The following is a 6,261-nucleotide window of genomic DNA, read 5'->3' on the forward strand; positions in this document are numbered from 1 at the left end:
CGTTCTCTTCTGACGGTAGCGTCGTCGTCTTCTACTTCCTCGTCGTCCTTTGATTCGGCTTCCAGGGCGGCGACACGTGCGGCGGCCAATTCCACCTCCTTTCGAAGTAGCTCCTCCCGTGCCTTGGCCAGAGCCTTCTTCTTCTGCGAGGCCGTGGTGCGAACCGTGCGTGCCGTGCCGTGCTTCGGTTCCTTCTTCCTTGCTGTCTCCTCTGTCGTTCCTGTGGCTTCGGTAGTCTCCGTGGCTCCTGTGGTCGTCGTATCGCCGGACGTGTTCGCAGTCGATGTGGTGGCGGCGGTAGACGACGTGGCAGCGACAGAAGGCATTCTGACAGCCGCAGACGACGTGGTGGCAGCAACGGACGGCGTGGCAGCGACGGACAGCGTTCCGGCGGCCGTAGTCGACGTGGTGGCGGCGGACGTTGTGGCTTCGGTGACGGCGATTTTTTGTTGCGACGACTTCATGTTTCTCGTAGTCGGCATTTCAGCGATCCGGCTTCAGAATGGTCTTCCTCCAGCGATCCGGCTTCTCGATGTACCAACGGTGTTCCTCCAGCAATCCGGCTTCTCGAAGGACCACGATGAACGGTGTGGACTGCCGTTCGGTGAGCGTGGACTGTAGGGGCGTTGGTTCAGGCTGGAGTGAAACACAGGGATTACTCTTCTGAAGCCTCCGGTACCGTCTGAAGAGAGTATTTTTCTTCTTGTCCTATTTCTTCTCGAGTGTAGTGTGTCGCTGCCCGGAAGCGAATGCCGCTCGACGAGAGGCGGCCTATCTTTATACCCGCCCGCTCGCACGATAACATTTCCAACTCGCGTTAGCGATCTGTGCGAGCGGGACGGGGCGAGAATGAACGAGACGCGTGTCTCTTCAGATCGGTACTCTATAGCGTCTATTTATTGCAATTTACAATTTCTTAATTCTATTTATTGTTACAATTTCTATTTCTATTTGTAGGTAATAATGACAACACGCAAAGGAATACTTTATTTAACTTACACTATCTTAAATCTATGTAAATCTATATAAAATAACAGAATACAAAACGATTAACTAGGACTTAACAACTATAAATTACGATATATACAAATAATGTCGCGAACAATAAACTTAAAACACTTTATCATGTGAGGAAATATTTGAGCATACCAGTTCGTGTAACTCTAGTGGAGTCTCTAGTATTGTCCCTTTTCAACTATTGCGACACAGTATATGGCCCTAGATTGCTAGAGCGAACTCGAGGATCTATTCAGCGAGTACAAAATGCCTGCATACGTTTTTGCTATAACATCACTAAACGAGAACATATTACACCATATTACAACAAAAATGATATATTGAATATGGCTTCACGAAGAGAGCTTCATTTCTCTTGTTTTGTTCAGAAGATTGTTCATAGTGGACGGCCAGAATATTTGTACGAGAAACTGGACTGGGTTGGAAATAGACATCATAGAGGACTTCGAGAGTGCAGATTAAATATATTAAAAATTCCACCACACAGATCTGCAAATTATAGAGGAGGTTTTAAATTTACAGCCGCAAAAATTTGGAACGACCTGCCTCCACCCTTACACCAACCATTAACGCCATTACATTTTAAAAACCTAATGAAGAAAAGGATTTTACTTATGCGGAAGCAACCCTCGGATCGTGGAGCTGGCTCTCGTCATCGAATGTAGTGCATCGAAAATTGTATATCACTTTTAAGGATTTTTTTTTTTTCTTGTCACTAATTTGGTATATTGGATTCTTGTTCTGTTATATTTTATTTTTTTTTCTTTTACTCATTGTTTTTATACTTGTTTATTTTGGTTTTTGTATTGTTTTCTTTTATTTTTTATGTAATATCTACATCAATATATATATTTGATAATGAAACGGTGCCCCGTGTAGGTGCAAACTGAAAATCAGCGCTGAACGAACATCAGTCCAGCAAAAGCTGAGTTTGTACCTATTGCCAGGCGCATACGATTAATGGACAATATATTGATAAATTAATTATAATTTGTGAAGAATGGCAATAAATTTTATTATTATTTTTTAAATTTCACTAAAATTCTCATCTCCCCTCTTAAGGAGAGGAGATGGCAACTAACCCCCGGCAGAAGCACAGTCGGCCGGGGTTCAGGGCCTCAGGGAGAGAAACCGGCGTACAATGCGGGCAGAATCTAAGAGCACCACTTTCTGCATCTTTCCCGGAAGTGAACCGCCTCTGAATCCCAACCGTCTGAGATGTTGTTCGAGACTGGTTGGGATAAGACCGTTCACCGACATAACGATTGGGATGATTTCGGTAGATGTCACCCCCACATTTCGGTCACCTCGTGAGCCAGGTCGAGATATTTTCTCTTCTTCTCGGTTTCGGCTTTCACGAGGTTCTCGTCATGCGGTATGGTGACATCCACCAAAAACACCCTCGAGAGTGCCCGATCCATCACCACGATATCAGGTTTGTTCGCAAGAACGGTCCTGTCCGTGATGATGGATCGGTCCCAGTAGAGCCTTACGCTGTCGCTTTCGAAGACCGGCTGGGGCTCATACTTATAGTACGGCAACCTCTCATTCGCGAGGCCGTACTTCAGAGCTAGCTCTTGATGGAGTATTTTGGCTACCTGGTTGTGTCTGTGCAAGTACTCAGTGTTGGCAAGAGCTGAACAACCCGAAAGCACATGTCTGAGTGACTCTCCGGGATGGCGACATGCTCGACAGATGTCCTCAGTGCCATCCTTCAGAATGTGCTTTCGGTAATTGTTCGTCTTAACCACCTGATCCTGTATTGCACAGACAAAACTCTCGGTCTCTCCGAAGAGATCACCGAACTGTAGCCAGTGCACGGAGGTCTTCGTGTTTACGTACGGCCCGTGAAGGGCTTTGAAGAACCTTCCGTGCAACTCCTTCTCTTTCCATACGGCCTCCCGCTGAGAGGTACCCAAAACTTCGGGTTTTCGCCAGTCCTCTTTAGCCAGAGAAAGAGGGGTGAATCCTTTGTCACATTCTATGACCTCTCTATGCAAACCCTCGTCTCTTTTCTCCAGAAAATATGTCCTGAGGCTGTCAATCTCGCGGTTGTGCATGGTCTTAACGCTTAACAAGCCTCGACCACCAGCTTTCCGCGGGATATACAGCCTCATGACTGACGATTTCGGGTGATGCATTCTATGGAGGGTCATAGTTGTGCGGACTTTCCGATCCAGGGCTTCGAGTTCGGTTTGAGACCATCTGAGCACGCCAAAAGTGTAAAGGAGTACGGGTATGACCCAGCCGTTATAAGCTCGGATTTTATTGGCGCCCGACAAAGAACTTTTCAGTACTCTTGTAAGGCGCGCAAAAAATTCCTCGCGGACTGACTGTTTCATATCCGTCTCCTTCACACCGATGTTTTGTGACATGCCCAGATACCGGTATGTTTCAGCCTCGGAGAGGGTTTTAATATTAGAGGGATCTGTGGCGATCCCTTCAGTTTGAGTGACCCGTCCCCTCTGCACATGGAGGACCGCGCACTTGTCTATTCCGAGCGCCATCCTAATAGAGCTGCTATAATCGTTTACGATATTTAGCAGCTCCGTCAGGCGTTCGATGCTCGGAGCTAGCAGTTTCAAGTCATCCATGTACAGAAGGTGAGACACTCGTGTACCTCCTCTCCGATACTGAAATCCAGTCCCCGAATTCTCCAGTAAAGTACTGAGTGGATTCAGGGACAGGCAAAACCAAAGTGGACTCAAACAATCGCCCTGGAATATTCCTCTCTTTATCTCTATCCGGTCAGCGGTATCCGTCAATCGCTCGCCCTGGATAGTCAGGATCGTCGTCCACTGCCTCATGCATGCCTCCAAGAACACTCGAACTGTACCGTCGATCTTGTACAGCTCGAGTATCCTCCGGAGCCATGAATGGGGCACGGAATCGAACGCCTTTTTATAATCTATCCAGGCGGCGGAGAAATTCCGACGGTTCCGCTTGACCACGTGGCCAGCGACAGCATCAATGAGGAGCAGCTCCTTCGATCCGCGGCTACCGCCCCTGCATCCGTTCTGAGCGCTAGATAGGATCTTATTCTCGTACACATGACGAGAGATCTTAGCGCTCAGAACGGATGTTAACGTCTTATATATTGTCGTAAGACAAGTAATGGGGCGATATTTAGATGGATCCGCGGTATCGTCCGTCTTAGGAGCTAAATGAGTGATCCCGGTTGTAAGGAAGTTCGGGAGCGTCCTGTTTTCGAGGGCACTCTGGAATTGCACGGCTAAGGTCGCATGGCTGGCCGAGAACGCCTTTAACCAGTAGTGCTGCAATCCGTCGATCCCCGGACTTTTCCAGTTCGGAGCCCGACGAATCGCGGCAACCACGTCTTCCTCCGTAATGGCAATGGCGTTCATCGGCGTTATTCGAGCACATGCTTCCTCAACATCGTGCATCCATGCGCCCTCCTCATGTTCCACAGGTTCAGACCACAGCTGTCTCCAGAAGGCGACGAAATTGGCTGTTTCGGGTCTTTGTCCTGTGGGCTGTAGTTTTGGGCGCTCCAAGTTCCTATAAAACTTCCGTTGATCACTCATAAAGAGGCGATTCTGTTGATACCTCTCAACCCTCTCAGAGTACCGTCGGAGTCGCTTCCCCCATGCAGCGATCTTCTGCTTCAGTTCATCTATGCGCTCCGTAAGTTTGTGCCCGAAGTCCGGCTGGAACAGACGTACACCTGTCCCAGCAAAGGCCTCTTTTACGGAGCGCATAATTCTCGGGCGTGTGTTGCCCTCCCTGAAGCAGAGCAGTCTACCAATGAGGACTCTGGCCTGGGCGATCCGTCGTTCAATCCTTCTTTTCCAGGCTGGTTTCATATTATCCCTTTGGATATTACGTCCAGCCCGGGGCATTTTTGCGCCGGTATATCGGCATACTGCCAACGCAGCGCCAAACAGGATTGAACTCGTCTCTCCCAGGTCACCGCTGCCCTCAAGGTACTGAGGCAGCAGTCCATTTGTGGCCTCAATGGCATCCCGCGTCGCCACATTTGGATATATCCGGGGAAGCTTCGGTCTCTCTTCGAGGGGAGTTCTTCGGATCTCTAGAATCGCCTCCTCTAGTATGCTCCTCATATGCTCTATATCCTGGGAAGTTGTTCCGTCCGCATCCGCTTCTGAAAGCGTTTCGGCAACCACCTCTACGCTAGGTAGCACGTCTGAGATGGGTTGCTCTACGGTCGCGGAGTTTGCTTCTGGAACAACTTCACTTCGCAATCGTTCGAGTTCGGTCGCGCTAAACATACCAGAGCGCTGTATGTACCGAACTCTGTCGGCTAAGTTCTGTTCCGAGACGGTTAGATCCGGTAAAAGACGCAGAAACTCGCGGTGCATTACTGCCCGGTATCCTGTTCTGCCTGTTTCTGTCCCTGTAGCCCTGAAGAACGCACGCATGAGGTCCTCATTCATGGCTCTTGTCCACCTCATGCGACGTGTACCACCAGTGGCGGGCACCGATTGCTGGGCCTGTGACGGCCCTGCCGGCGCCAAGCCAGCTGATGTCGATGGCGAGGGGTCGGACCGGCCAGGTGGTGGGGCCGGTCGGCTGGCTCGCATTCTGCCGCGCCTACCGCCAGTTGTAGACGCGCCCCGGCGACCCCCGGGCAGCGACCCTATACTCTCTCCGTTATTATTATTCGCCATCTTTATTTTTGCCATTGCCCCTTTAGCCGCGTAGGTTTAATTTATACGCGTGACCGCCTTCCACGTGAGCTAGATGGTGAGCTCGGACGCGGGGTTGGACTTTGGAAGGCTTATTATTATTATTATTATTATTATTAATCATAAACTTTGTTTTCAATTTTTTTCTTTGATTTAAGCTTTAATTTCTTTTTTACTTGGAGATAAACGATTTGCGCGACTGAAAACGACTCATCTTTGTAAAATCTTAATAAACACTTAATTGATTAATAAATCATGATGTGTTTCCAATAATTATAATCCTCATGAAACACACTTTCTATAGGTATAACTTTGACAGTTGTAAGTATTATACTTTTTGAGAAAATCGGACTAGAGTTCAAAAGTAGCGGATGGCCCGGAAGTCGTTATTTGCTGTCCAATGTACTTCACTGATAGGAAATTTTTGGTATAGATTCATAATAGCACTATTCATGCCATCAACAATATTAGTAGATAATAAATTCTATTCTCAAAGATTAAAAACTAAATGAATACAATAAGTATTAATTTTAATAGTTTTGTTAACTTTTATGTTTTATACATACATACATATCTG

This window comes from Galleria mellonella, unplaced genomic scaffold, assembly GCF_026898425.1.
Source record: "Galleria mellonella isolate WM207_F2 unplaced genomic scaffold, CSIRO_AGI_GalMel_v1 utg64, whole genome shotgun sequence".
Lineage (NCBI taxonomy): Eukaryota > Metazoa > Arthropoda > Insecta > Lepidoptera > Pyralidae > Galleria > Galleria mellonella.